The sequence below is a fragment of the Pelodiscus sinensis genome, chromosome 2 (assembly GCF_049634645.1).
Source record: "Pelodiscus sinensis isolate JC-2024 chromosome 2, ASM4963464v1, whole genome shotgun sequence".
Taxonomy (NCBI): Eukaryota; Metazoa; Chordata; order Testudines; family Trionychidae; genus Pelodiscus; species Pelodiscus sinensis.
The window spans coordinates 209,977,938-209,992,964 of NC_134712.1; positions in this window are offsets into that span (position 1 = coordinate 209,977,938).

Here is a 15,027-nt window from a genome sequence, read left to right on the forward strand (position 1 = left end):
AAATGACTTTACTGGAGTGGTGCCAATCTACTTCAGCAAAGAATTTGATCCTGTTCCATTTGATAGTTTTGTGTTACTTACAACATTCATCTCAAATAACCATTTAGCTTCCCCTGAAGTTCAAATACCTGGTTTGTCTTATTTGTTTAAGGTTACTTATATATATGATGATGTTCATTTAATCTTAGTTATACACCAGCCCCTGTATTGTCAGAATACATAGTAGTGCTGTCTAGATAATTCAAGGACTTAATTCAAGACTTGGCAGTAACTATTAATATTTTTAGAAAGAAGACATTTTCCAGGAAATGAACATTTATTTTCTGACTCCATTATTTCAGAATGCTGTTACTGAAATGGCCCTTCTCACACAATCGTAAGCTTCCCTCCCAGAATGGCTCATTGACATTTCGTTTGTTAATCCTGCAGCACTGCCCTCCAGTTGCCAGATGAAAGAGGCCACTAGTTTCAGATAAGACTAGTCAACAAAAAATCTCAGAGGAGTAGCCATGGTAGGCTGTAACTTTAAAAACAACTTAAAAAACCCCAAGTAGTCCTGTAGAATAGTGATAGAGATGCAGCCGTGTTAGTCTGGTCTAGCTGAAACAAAAGACGGAACTATGTAGCACTTTAAAGACTAACAAGATGGTTTATTAGGTGATGAGCTTTTGTGGGCCAGACCCACTTCCTGCAATTTTCTTCCACATATTGATCTGAGGAAGTGGGTCTGGCCCATGAAAGCTCATCACCTAATAAACCATCTTGTTAGTCTTTAAAGTGCTACATAGTTCTGTCTTTTGTTTCAAATAGTTCTGTGGCACCTTAGAGACTAACAAAAATATACATACACTATCATGGGCTTTCGTGGAAAAACCCCACTTCTTCAGATGAGATGATCTTGATATGAGATAATCTCATCTGAAGAAGTAGGTTTTGCCTCTGAAAGCCCATGATATATATATTTGGACAAGAAAAAATTTAACGTAATGTGATAATAACTCTTCTGACTCCTTCTCTTCCATAAAGATCTGTTACAGAATGAGTTCCCTTCATAGCTGTTACACCTATATGAACACATTGGTGGAAATGACATTGTTGAGCAACACTGGGGATCTCAGCCACTCCTTTTCCTAGCTGTGCTTTTCTGCAATGTCCCATTTTGCACATAGGCTTTAAATATTCAACCCTTACTGGTTTCCCTGGGTTCCTCTGATGATCCCATGACACTCTTCTGTATGACAATGGGAATCTGTGGATATATGGGCCAAAATATAGTCACTTGAATAACTAAAATTTGGCACCTTCATCCATATTTAGACAGCACAGTAAAGACCCTGTTTTACTGAGGTGCTAGGTACCCACAGCTCTCACTGAATGCAATTCTAGGCACCCAAGTTTAAATTAGCCATGATGAACGGACATTTTCAAGTCCTAGTCATCCTGCAGTATTATATAATCAAAATGGTCACACAATAACATTACACTTTATATTATAGAAAGAAAATTTTCTTTTAAAGAAAGAAAGAGAAAAGGGAGACCACAAAACTCAAACATACGTGATTCGTCCCTCTCTTTTTAATAGGTATCAATAACATCAAGCATTTTATCATTTACTTATATAGTATGCTGGATGAGAGTGAACATTGACTTTGAGTACTTCAGCTTTTCCCACATCATCTGTCACTAGATTACCTCCCTCATCCAGTAAGCGCCCCACACTCTCTTATTGCTAACATGCCTGTAGAAACCTTTCTTGTTACCCTCCACATCCCTGCTAGCTGCAATTCCAATTGTGCTTTCGCCTTCCTAATAACTCCCCTGCAGAGGCAGATGACGATTTTGCGGGGCCCAGGGCAGCACAATTTCGCGGGGGGCTCCCCTTTGACACAGTGCATATGCAGGGCTTCTTGAAGCGTGGGGCCTGAGGTGGCTGCCCCACTTGCCCTGCCCTATATCCGCCCCTGCTCCCCTGCATTCTCAAGCAATATATGAATACTCCTCCCTAGTCATTTGTCCAAGTTTCCACTTTTTGTAAGCTTCCTTTTTGTGTTTAAGCTCACCAAGGATTTCCCCAGTAACCCAATCTGGTCGCCTACCATATTTGCTTTTCTTACTGTGCATCGGGATGGTTTCTTCCTGTGCCGTTAATAAGGCTTCTTTAAAATGCTGCCAGCTCTCCTGGACCCTTCCCCCTTTGTGTAAGCATCCCAGAGAATCCTGTCCATCAGTTCTCTGAGGGAGTCAAAGTCTGCTTTTCTGAAGTCCAGGTGTAGCCAGACAGAACTCCCCGCCCCTGCCCACCTTGTCACATCCATCTTGCTTGCCCCTATGAGGTGCCTGAAGCATACAGGGCAGAGAAGGAGCAATAAAATCAGCATAGTCTTTGAGGCCTTGACAGAGGCCTGGATATGCTGGCTCATCTGACCCTGGGTAAACTGAAAACACAGATATGAGAGAGAGTGATCAAGCCAATAAGCTGACCTCGAGGATGCGAGAACTGCCTTGGCTGGCACCTATATTGATACGCTCACACACAGTCGTCCCTGGGAGAGGAATCTCCCGCTGAGAAAAGAAAGCCCAGTACTCCCAATTTAGTTATCTCTCTTACAAGTGTAAATTAAGTTCACAACTCCCTTGTAAGAACTGGCGTCACAAAGGTGGACTGGTACCATTTGGCATCACAGATAAGAAAGAGAAATACATGACCCCACGGGTATAAAGATGGATCCAACAGCACACTCACTTCGAGTGCCAATCCACCCTTTTCTTGCTGGTTGGGTTAGGTGAATTGCCTTCCGAGGTCCACGGGGACGCCCACCTCGTATTTCGTCTTTCTGAGGAATTGAGGGACCGATCCTGGCCTGACACGCTGGAATCAAGCGACGCAGAAGGGGGTAAAAATTGTACCCGTATGTGTCCTTTTTGTTTAAGTGCATGCATAGAATAGAGCTCTTTAAAGATTAAGCTGTCACTTGGTACCATTATTTTCTATCTTCCTTTTTCCTTTGTAACCATTTTAAGATCTGTATTTGCTAGCAGTTAAAAAGTAGAGCAATAGCCATTATAACCACATGCTTTATAAGCCTTCTTAATAAACCTGTAACTGGTTAAGTTTTAACCGGACTCCTTCAGTTGCTGTAACAGAACCAAGCACAATTTAAAAGAACTCCAGCCGGTCATAAGGGACAGATACAGGCAGAGCTGGGCATTTGGATCATGTCGCCTCCAGGGGACAGATCCGTAGGGGCACCTCTCAGCCTTTCCTAGGCTGCCTGCTGCGAAGGGATCATGTGTCCTAGCAGTCAAAGTCTGAGGTGTAATAAGCTCTCCCTGTAAACTCTGGGGCATCTGTTGGCCTGTTGGCTGTCTGCTGCGAAGGGACCCTGGTCCTAGCGGTCAAAGACATGGACGTAAAACTTCTTGGGGCACCTGTCGGCCTTCTCTAAGGACGCCCTCTGTGACGGGACTTTGTGTCCCAGCAGTTGAAGACTCGGGTGTATAACATACACGCACTGCCCTGACCATCAGCTGACACCAGGGTGGGTATTTTGCTACTCTCTTTTCTTCCCTTTGTCAGGATCCTGAGATCTACCATCTCATGATCACTGCTTCCCACATCAGGGGTGGATGATAATTTTGCAGGGCCCAGGGCTACGCCGCAGGGCCCGGGGTGGCACAATTTTGTGCATGCACCTTGGTAGCAGCCAACCAGAAGTAGCGTTTCACGCATGCGCCTTGGCGGCAGCCGACCAAAGGTAGCATTTCGCGCATGTACCTCGGCAGCAGCTGGCCAGAAGTAGCATGTGCGGGGTGCGTGCATGGGGCCTATTGAAGCTTGGGGCCCGGGGCAGCTGCCCCGCTCACCCTGCCCTATATTCGCCGCTGTCCCAGGTTGTTCCCCACCTCTACTTCCTCTACTAGTTCCTCCCTGTTTGTGAGCAGCAGGTCTAGCTGCGCATGGCCCCTGGTCGGTTCCTTCAGCATTTAAACCAAGAAGTTATCCCCAACATTCTCCAAAAACTTCCCAGATTGTCTGTGTACTGCTGTATTGGTCTCCCAACAGATGTCAAGGTGATTAAAGTCCCCCATGAGAACCAGGGCCTGTGATCTGGAAGCTTCTCTCAGTTGTCTGAAGAAAGCCTCTTCTACCTCATCCATGTGATCTGGTGGTCTATAGCACACACCAACCACAACATCACCCCTGTTGCTTCCACCTGTAAACTTAACCTATAGACTCTCAACAGGCTTTTCCCCCTCTATATACTGGAGCTCTGAGCAATCATACTGCTCTCCTCCTCCTTTTCTCCCCTGCCTGTTTGTACAGTGCAACTCCTCCTCCTTTTCTCCCCTGCCTGTTCTTCCTGAACAGTTTATACCCTTCCATGACAGTGCTCCAGTCATGCAAGTCGTCCCACCAAATCTCAGTTATTCCAATCAAATCAAAGTTCGTTGACTGGGCCAGGGCTTCTGATTCTTCAAGTTTGTTTCCCAGTTGATTACCCTATTTTCTCCATTCAAATCAGGGGGTCTTCCTTTGTTGCTCGTTCCTTGGATGTCACTAAGCTATGGGGAGAGGTAGATATGCTGGAGGGCAGGGATAGGGTCCAGAGTGACCTAGATAGATTAGAATATTGGGCCAAAAGAAATCTGATGAGGTTCAACAAGGACAAGTGTAGAGTCCTGCACTTGGGATGGAAGAAACCCAAGCATTGTTACAGGCTGGGGAATTACTGGCTAAGTAGCAGTTCTGCAGAAAAGGAGCTGAGGATTACAGTGGATGAGAAGCTGGATATAAGTCAACAGTGTGCCCTTGTAGCCAAGAAGGCTAATGGCATATTAGGTTGCATTAGGAGAATTGCCAGCAGATTCAGAGAAGTGATTATTTCCCTTCATTTGGCTCTGGTAAGGCCACATCTGCAGTATTGTGGTCAGTTCTGGATCCCCACTATAGAAAGGATGTGGATGCATTGGAGAGGGTCCAGTGGAGGGCGACCAAAATGATTAGGGGGCTGGAACACATGACCTAAGAGGAGAGGCTGAGGGATTTGAGTTTGTTTAGTCTGCAGAAGAGAAGAGTGAGGGGGGATTTGATAGCAGCCTTTAACTTCCCAAAGGGAAGTTCCAGAGAGGATGAAGAGAAGCTGTTCTCAGTGGTGACAGATGGCAGAACAAGGAGCAATGGGCTCAAGTTACAGTGGGGGAGTCCAGGTTGGATATTAGGAAAAACTATTTCACTAGGAAAGTGGTGAAGTACTGGAGTGGGTTACGTAAAGTGGAGGTGGTGGAATCTCCATCTCCTTTGTCTTGGCTTGACAAAGCCCTGGCTGGGATGATTTAGTTGGGATTGGTCCTGCTTTGGGCAGGGGGCTGGACTTGATGACCACCTGAGGTCTCTTTCAGCTCTTTGATTCTATGACTTAGAGGGCAGGCTTGCTTTTTTCTTCCTGGCCATACAATGAGCTGATTGCCTGATGTTTTCCTGTCTTGTTTGAACCTTACACTCACAAATTGCCTTATGGACTTTTCAGAAAGCGAGAAGCCAATCTTAGGGATAATTATGAAAAATGGAGCCTCTAGCAAAAGTATCCATCTTTAACATGAGAGAGAAGGCATGAAATAATGCAGGATAACAGTGCAATTCAGTGCATATGGCACAAGAGTAGGAGTCAGAGGACACATGACTCTATTTGTAATTCTGTCCCTAACTCATGGTATTAACTTAAATAAGTCATGCTTGGATGCCATACTGCCCTGATTACAGTCACTGTGACTCCCCCCCCCCCCCCCCATCCAACTGGCTCTCCAGTTTGTCCATCTGTGAAAGGGGAAATGATCTACCTACCTTTGTCAAACACTTTGAAATCTATGTGTTAAAAGTGCTAAAGCATTATTGTCACTCTTTGGACGTCAAGATAGTCATGTGAATTGCTAGTGTCTTAATAAGGACTTAAAATTGGTCTATCAAAAGTTTTCTTCTCTAGAAAAAGTTGTAATTTTTAGCACAATTCTGTCACCAGGTTCTTTTTAATACTTGAGATACCTGCATCACTGTCCAGTATTGATTCAAAGAACTGCAGGATTTGGTCATTGGGCATACGCCATTGTAACATCTTATTAGACAATAAAAAGAAGTACAGGATAATAGTAAGTTTTTCATCATACTATTAACTTATTTGCAAATGAGCAAAGGAGATTACAATATTAGGCCCTATAATTTCAAATTTAAGATACAGAAATTTTGGCTCACAAATCAAGAGATAATGGGATCAAAGTTCACCTAAATATCAGTATTTCTCATGCAAATTATAATAAGGGAAGAAGACTTCAGTACTATTAATCAGGCATTTGTCTAGTCTCATATTTAGAAGTTAGATTAAAGAAACTTGTCGTGACATGACTTCCAACTGAAACTGAAAATGGTGAAGCAATTGTGTCTGAAAACTACACAGAGTACTTTTTTCAGATGGGTTTAAAATGATAATTTCTCTATGAGGGTATTTGAGAAATATTTGACTTCTATGCTTATGTGTGGTTTGCAACAAAAATACAATAGTATAGTGATGTTACAAAATAGCTGGCATGTTATCATGAAAGGACTCTGCCAGTACCAACTAATACCGACGATTAGCAATACCAGCTAATACAGACTAATCATTTGCATTTATGCAGTGGTGAATTAATGCATGGGCCCATTAGCCCTATGTAACATTCTATACCTTGGAGGAGGACTCTGTAACTCCCATATTCCTCATCTTTATATAACTGTGATACTGCATATAAAGCATGCCATGTGAGGTATTGAGGAAAAGACTATAAATTAGATTAATGTAAATATTTAACTAAGATTGATCTAAATATTAATTTAGATTTTCTTTTGGTAACTACTCTAACTTTTTGCCTATCACTTAATACTACTTACAACCTATCTTTTATAGTCAAACTTATTTTACTGTTTATATTTACCAATGAGTTGCTTACAGTGTTTGATAAATTTGGTCAGGGGTTGTACAAAGACTGTTTTTATCCACTTTCCATTAATGAAGTGGTGAATCAATTAATGTTGAAGATACATATTTTTAGATGTACGTTATACAACACATTATTCTCCAGATATGCATTATATGCATTCACCTCTCATATTCAGCCTTGCAAGATCATTTGAAATGTTCTAGTCAGGGGGTGTCTCGGTTTATTCATAAGTAAAAGAAGCCATGACTGATTACCTCTTAAATTTCTCGTACATCTATGCCTAAAGAGAAAGTAGAATGAGATTGATTACAAATCAGGAGTTGTGGTACCATGGGGATTGATTTTGACATCTTAAAATTATGTATTGGTGAAGTATCCAATTTGCATTACACTTATAAGACATGGAATAAATTAGTAGTTTTCAGATAGCAGCGTAGCCAGGTTTCTGAACTACCACACAACCTAAGCTTTTAAATTCTATAATGCAAATGTATCAGATTTTAAACTATTCTTGCAATGAGGATTTATAGTTCTAGAATACATGTGTATGTGAATATAAATGTGTGTGTAAAGAATATATTCTATGTAGTATAGTCTAATTATGCTTATGCAGAGAGTGGAGGAGGCAGGGAGTCACTGTATTTTGTGCCTATACAGGCAGTTGCCATAAATTCAGCTGTGTATAAGGCTCACTGGGGAGGGAAGAATCTCACAGTAGTAAGGCCTCATATCAAAAATTGTTTTCAGTGTTCTGACCAGATCCAGCTTTAAAAAAAAAAAAAAAAAAGATTTTGCCACTTGCATGGCCTTCTAACAGCAGCTGAAGATTCAGCAGCACCCAAAGGCTGCATCTAGACTGGCATGATTTTGCGCAAATACTTTTAATGGAAAAGTTTTTCCATTAAGAGTATTTGCGCAAGAAAGCGTCTATACTGGCATGTGCCTTTGCTCAAAAAATTTGCTTTAGCACAAAAGCATCCATTCCAGTGTAGATGCTCTCTTGCGCAAGAAAGCTCCGATGGCCATTTTAGCCATCAGGCTTTCTTGTGCAAGAAATTAACTTGGCTGTCTACACTGGCCCTCTTGCGCAAGAATACTTGCGCAAGAGGGCTTATCCCTGCGCGGGAGCGTTGGAGTATTTGCACAGGAACCACTGATTTTGTACAGTACAAAGTCAGTGTTCCTACACAAATACTCGCGGCCAGTGTAGACAGGCAGCAAGATTTTGCACAAAAGCAGCTGCCAATCTAGACGCACCCAAAGAGTCTCAGCATGAGCTACACATGATGAGAACCCTTCCCTAGTTAGATGGGGAAATATAGTTCTCATCATATTTTCCAGTTGTTTCCCCTGTCCTACCACCAACATTATTTTCATCTGATCCAGATTGAGTTTCAGCCATTTTTCCCTCATTTGGTGCCCAGTTTTTTAGCAACACTGAGAAAGGCATGCTGGTAGGATCAAATGAAATGGAGTTACAGAGCTGGGTGTCATTGGCATACTGAAAAAATCTCAGCACCTCCTAGCTATTCTAGTGGCTCAGAGTACACACATAAGGAAAGTGTGAATCCTGCAGAAGTTTGTGGAAGAATCCTAGGGGCAGAACAATTACTTCAAACTGTTGAGATATTTAAGAATTAATAGGGATTTGGGAAGGCAACACAATAGTGGTAGGGGTCTGGCCAGAACAGGCATTGTTCTTTGAACATATTTTTTCCCCTTTGTTCTTGCAGCCTGGAAGATAGCTAAAGGTTCTGACCAATGCAGGTATTATCCTTTCTGATGTATAAACATGCTCTTTCCCTTCGTTCTTGCAGACTAGAAAAATAAATAAGCACGCAGCTTCTCTGAACGGTGTCTTCTCTGTTTTGTCTCTTGCTTATTCTCACTTGCTTGTAAAAATACTTTCAGGTCACATCCTTTGTAATCTCTGTAACTGCTGACTTGAAAAGTATGTAGTGCAGAAAAGTGTCTATTTAATTAAGAATTATGTAAACAGTAAATAGGGGCTGGTATAATAATATTAATCACCTGCCAGCTAATATTCATTGTATAGGAGTTAACATTACTAAATAATGATTTAGGGGGCATAATAATAGACATGCAAATTAACATACTAAAATAAATAAAGGAGTGTAACTAGTGCCAAATCATTACTCTCTTGAAACGTTGTGTTGGGGGTCTGAGAGGAACAAGTATTTGCAATAAAGAGGTCCATTTACTGCATATACTCCCAAGTCTCCTGTTTCTTCTCTAATACAAACTGCTTGGAGTTGGTTGACAGATAAGAACAAAGTTACCAAAGACCAACCCTAGCTGTTCCCTCTAGGGTCTACAGGCAAGTTAACAATACCTTATGACCAATGGAATGAAACATGGCTGATAGAGCTAACAATATCAGAACGGACATCTGATTGTTACATATTCGCAGGAACTCATTATTTATCAAAGCCTCTGGTACATATCTAGATATATATGCAGATAAACACACTGCCATGTTTAAGGGAGATGCTGGCAATCATTGTAAACAATGATTCCAATTTTTCCTCACTAGCCTCCTCCATTCAAGGATTAAAGGCCAACACACAGTTATTCTCAAAATCTGAGATATATAATTGAGCACTTCTGATCTAAATGTAACTGTCAAAATTGTAACATGAAATTTCCCCATAATAAGAGGGTATCATATCAGCCATTGAGCGAAATTAACTTGGATTAGCAAAATCCGATAACTCTCATTTTGCAGATGGTATGATGCAAAGAATCGTCTGCATAGTCATGATATTAGATTACAAAAAATACTTACGACTCAGTTGATTTGGTTTATGCCGAGACTTCAGAGATTAGCTCTTTATTAATGTTTCTTCTTAATAAGAACAGAAGAATGGCCATACTGGGTCAGACCAAAGCTCCATCTAGCCCAGTATCCTGTCTTCTGACAGTGGCCAATGCCAGATGCCCTAAAAGGAGTGAACAGAAAAGGTAATCATCAAGTAATCTCTCTCGTGTCATCCATTTCCAGGATCTGACAAACAGAGGCTAGGGTCATTCCTACTCATCCTGGCTAATAATTATTGATGAATCTAACCTTCATGAATGTATCTAATTCTTTTTTGAACCCTGTTAAAGTCCTGGATTTCACAACATCCTCTGGCAAGGAGATCCACATATTGACTATGTGCTGCGTGAAGAAAAACTTCCTTTTGTTTGTTTTAAACCTGCTATCTATTAATTTTAACTTTTCCTTATTCACTTTCTCCATACCTGTCATGACTTTATGATCCTCCCTTGGTCTCCTCTTTTCCAAGATGAAAAATCCCAGGCCTTTTAATCTTTCTTCATATAGCTCTCTTGTTTCAGTTATTTTAGGTAATCTTAAAACTATGGTGACCTTTAAGGATGAAGTTATGGATGAAGTCACTTCATCAACAGTAGAGGACAAAAGATGATTCTTTGGGTGTGTCTAGACTACAGAGTTTTGTCGACAAAAGTGGACTTTTGTCGACAAAACTATACCTGCATCTACACTACCGCTGAGTTCTGTCAACATAACGTCGACAGAACTCAGCAGTTTTGTCGACGCTGGTAAACCTCATTTTACAAGGCATAACGCCTTCTGTCGACAGAGTTTCTGTCGACAGAAGGTGTTATTGCATGTAAACTGTCCTTTGCGTCTACACTATCATGTCGACAAAGCAGCTTGCTTTGTCGACAGAACTCAATGTAGTGTAGACACTCTTTGTCGACAGAAGTTTTGTCGACAGTATCTGTCGACAAAACTTCTGTCGACAAAAGCCTGTAGTCCAGACGTACCCTTTGTGTAGCCCTACTAAATCTTTCGTCCTATCAAAGTAAATATATTACCCCACAAAGCCCTCCAGAACTGTTTAGGTTTTATTAAATCTCTGTGGGTAGATTATAAAAAGGTCCCTTGCTTCGATATAGAGACCCAAAACTGAAAAAATGTTACCTGAGTGATTATCTAAATGTTTATGCTAATTCATCACTGATGAATGCTTGCTGCCTGAAGTCACACAGTACATTTATGGCAGTATCAGGGATAGAACTAAAATGTTCCATTTCCCAGACCCATGCCTAGCTACAAGATTGTCTTTTCTCTTACTGGAGCCAATCAATTATGAGTCCACTAAGCCCTCCATTCCACTTACACATTCCCATGGAGTGGTCCACAGCAGAGTTCAGTTCCACAGCCGAGAAGGGGGTGGGTAGGCCCTGTGTAACTTTGCCACATCCTGACTCCTTGGCTGTGTCTACATTGGCAAGATTTTGTGCAATAGCATCCACTTTTGCGCAAAATCTTGCCACCTGTCTACATTGGCTGCGAGTATTTGTGCAAGAACACTGACGTTGTAAGGTACAAAATCAGTGCTTCTTGCGCAAATACTCTTAGGTTCCTGCTCAGGGATAAGTCCTCTTCCGCAAGTCCTCTTGTGCAAGAGGCCAGTGTAGACAGGTAACATCAATTTCTTGCGCAAGTGAGCATCTACACTGGCACGGATGCTTTTCTGCAAAAGCAAATCTTTTGCACAAAGGCACATGCCAGAATAGACGCTCTCTTGTGCAAATACTTTTAACAGAAAAACTCTTCCGCAAAATCATGCAGTGTAGATGCAGCCTTAGTGTAGTAGAACCATGACAGATGTACTGCATCATGGGCCTTCTGAAGTTTCTTTATGGCTTTGTTACCCGGAAGGCAGAGGTAAACAATTGCTGTGGGCAATTAATCAAAGCCTAATGCGCCTTCCCCACAGAAGCCAGATTCGACCTGGTATCCATAACTATCACCAGTGAACAAATCAGGTCTGATATGGAATTTTAGGGCCAAACCATATATTTTGAATGCGAACACATATTAATGAACAGGAAAAAAACCAGTAAATGTCCCGCCCTAACTCAGAAAAGAAAGGAGATAGGAAAGATCCCAGATACAAAAGGATTATACTTTACAATTAAAACACAGAAGGCAGCGATGGACGCCTGTGACCTTCTACCTCTTAGCTATTTGAAAGCCTTGAGGGAGGACAACAGAGAGATCTCTCGATGGTATGATGATCCAGGTTCCGGAGCAGTCTGGATCCTTGCCCTTCACGTGAACTGACGCTTGAAGTTAGTAGACACCAGTCCTTGTCTGAATGTCTCTTATAAGCAGGACCCATGATAATAATCCAAAATCCCAAAGTGCTGGATAAAAGGAGGAGGCTTCCCTCACACCTCTAAGTAACACCACTGGATCTGGATAGTCCCAATCAGGTCACGCAGGAGTGGATGAATGGGCTCCTCAGGGTAGACGACGACGCACACAGATGGACGAAGGAGAACCAAGCAACCCGAGCTCTCCTCAGAGAGGGGTTTATAAAGATGTCAAGACGGAAAAACTGGGTTAGCGTGTGGGGTGCAAAGTAATTGGGCGGTGTGCACAGGAAAAGAGGGTCAGGTGCATAACTAGGATGCGCGCGCATGGTGTTAGTGCGAGGTGCATAGGCCTAGGGCCATGTGCACAGGTGAGAGGGAGGAATGCAAAGCCTTCTTCCACACAGGTTTTGGTGGGAAGAAGCTGCAGAAAGAGAGATGGAATTTCTATTTCTTAGACTCCATTTTGAATCTGTATACTCTGGGCAACAGCTTATAGGATTTCATCCTATCAGCAGCAATACGTTAACAATATTATTATACAATAATAATACAATTAATATAAATGATTTCTTAACTCCCTAAGCTTCAAACAACTTTATATCATTGATAAATAATTGATAAAAGGAATTCAGAAATCATATGGAAAGTCCAGAACAGTGGTTTTCTACCTGTCGAGATGCTGCGCCTCCATTTGAAATTATTTAGGGTACAAAAAATAAAGAAAGATCACTTTTTCACCCATTTCCGCTACATGCGCCATATTCTTCTGAATATCTTACATCCAAAGTTTGTCACATCAAAATCATGGAAGACACAAATTAAAGCCCTTTATACATTAGCCTGTATATTCCAAAATTTTACTTTAGAAAAAAGGTATGTATTATTCTGTGGATACAATCTTTGATGAGGTATTGCATATAATAATATAACAAAATAAAAAAAGTAGACAAAGCTAACAAAATATTAGCAATCATTAAGAAAAGGATAGATAATAATACAGTATGTGTCATAATGTGTCTGGAGAAATACATAATATGCCCATATGTGTATGCAGTTTGGTCACCACTTCTCAAAAAAGATACATTAGAAGTGGGAAAGGGAGAGAGAGAAGAGCAATAAAAATGATTTGGGGGGGTGGAGAGGGGGTACAGAACAGCCTCCATATGAGGAGAGATTTAAAAGATTGTGATTGTTCATCTTAGAAGAAAGGTGACTAAGGGGGATGACAGAGGTCTATACAATCATGAATGGTGTGAAGAAAATGAATAAGGAAGATTTATACACCACTTTACCTAGCGCAAGAATCAAAGGTCACCCAGTGAAATGAATAGGCAGAAGGTTTCAAACCAGCAAAAGTACCTCCTCACACAATGCACAATCAAACTGTAGAAGTTGTTGCCAGATATGTTGTGAAGGTCAGAAGTAGAACTGGCTTCAGAAAATAATTAGATAAGTTCATAAAGGGTTGCTCCATTAATGTTTATTAGTAGGAGCCTATCAAATTCACTGAAAAAGGCGGTGCTTACCATGAAATCTGGTCTTTATGTGCTTTTTACCTTATACCATGCAGATTTCAAGGAGACCCGCATTTCTCAGACTGGTGTCTTGACCCAAAAAGGAGTTGCAGGAGGGTCACAAGATTATTTTAAAGGGATTGCAATATTGCCACCCTTACTTCTGCACTGTCTTCAGAGCTGGGCAGCCAGGGAATGGCTGCTATTGGCTGGTGGTCCATCTCTGTAGGCAACAGCACAGAAGTAAGGATGGCATTATCATATCACACCATCTTTATGCTTTCAGAGCTGGGCTCCCACTCAGCAGCTGCTGCTTTCCATTTGCACAGCTCTGAAAGTAGTGCTGCTGCCATTGTGCAGAAGAATAGCAATACTGCAACCCTCCCTACAATAATCTTGCAACCCTTCACTCCTCCCTACAACTCCTTTTTGGGTCAGGATCCTTAAAATTACAACACTGCGACATTTCAGATTTAAATAGCTGAAATGATGAAATTTACAATTTTAAAAACTCTTTGAAATGGACCAAAATGGGCCATGAATTGATAGGGCCTTATTTATTAGCCAACATGGTGAGAGAAGCAACCCCATGCTTTGGGTGTCCCTACACCTCTGACTGCCAGAGGCTGGGGATGTATGACAGGAGATGAATCTTTTGATGTTTGTCCTGTTATGTTTGCTCCTTCTGAAGCACCTGGCACCCCACTGTCAGATGACAGGATACTACATGGAGCATTGGTCTGACCCAGTATGACTGTTCTTATGTTTTAAAAATAAATCAGAGTATGCGGAGGAGGGAATCACAAAGTCTCTGTTTTGCAGGAGAGAGAACCGCAGTCTCAGCAGAAATTTAATTGAATTCTGATCTTAATTCAGAAACCTAATGCTACCATATTTTTTTTTGGTAGCTGGGCTAAGGAGAAGAAAAGTCTTGTTTTTTAACGCAAATGCATTATCTGCTTTGTTTTGCTTTACTCTCTTTCCCATTCCCTCTCTGCTCATCATGAATAGTGTTGTGAAGTTCATCATCTCTTCACAAGTCCCAAGTCTTGTGTATGTTATTTATAATTTCTTTGCCTCTCATTCATCCCTCTTCATGATTTTTTTCCAGCCTTTCCTTGACTCCAGCATGAAATATTTTTCTGCATTGCATAAAAATGGGTTGTAATTTCTGTTGCAAATATGAAATTTAGCATTGGTATTGGTGATAAAAAAATTGGTGATGGCAGGAGAGAAAGCAAGTGGAACAGCTGAGAAGGAGAAAGACTTGGATGAAGAAGCAAAATTAGAAGAAAGGGAGAAAGTTGCAAGCAAGAATGTGTAAAATGGGTGTATGAGGATGGGATAGAAGGAAGTTTATGACAATAAATAAATGGAGAAGCTAGTCATG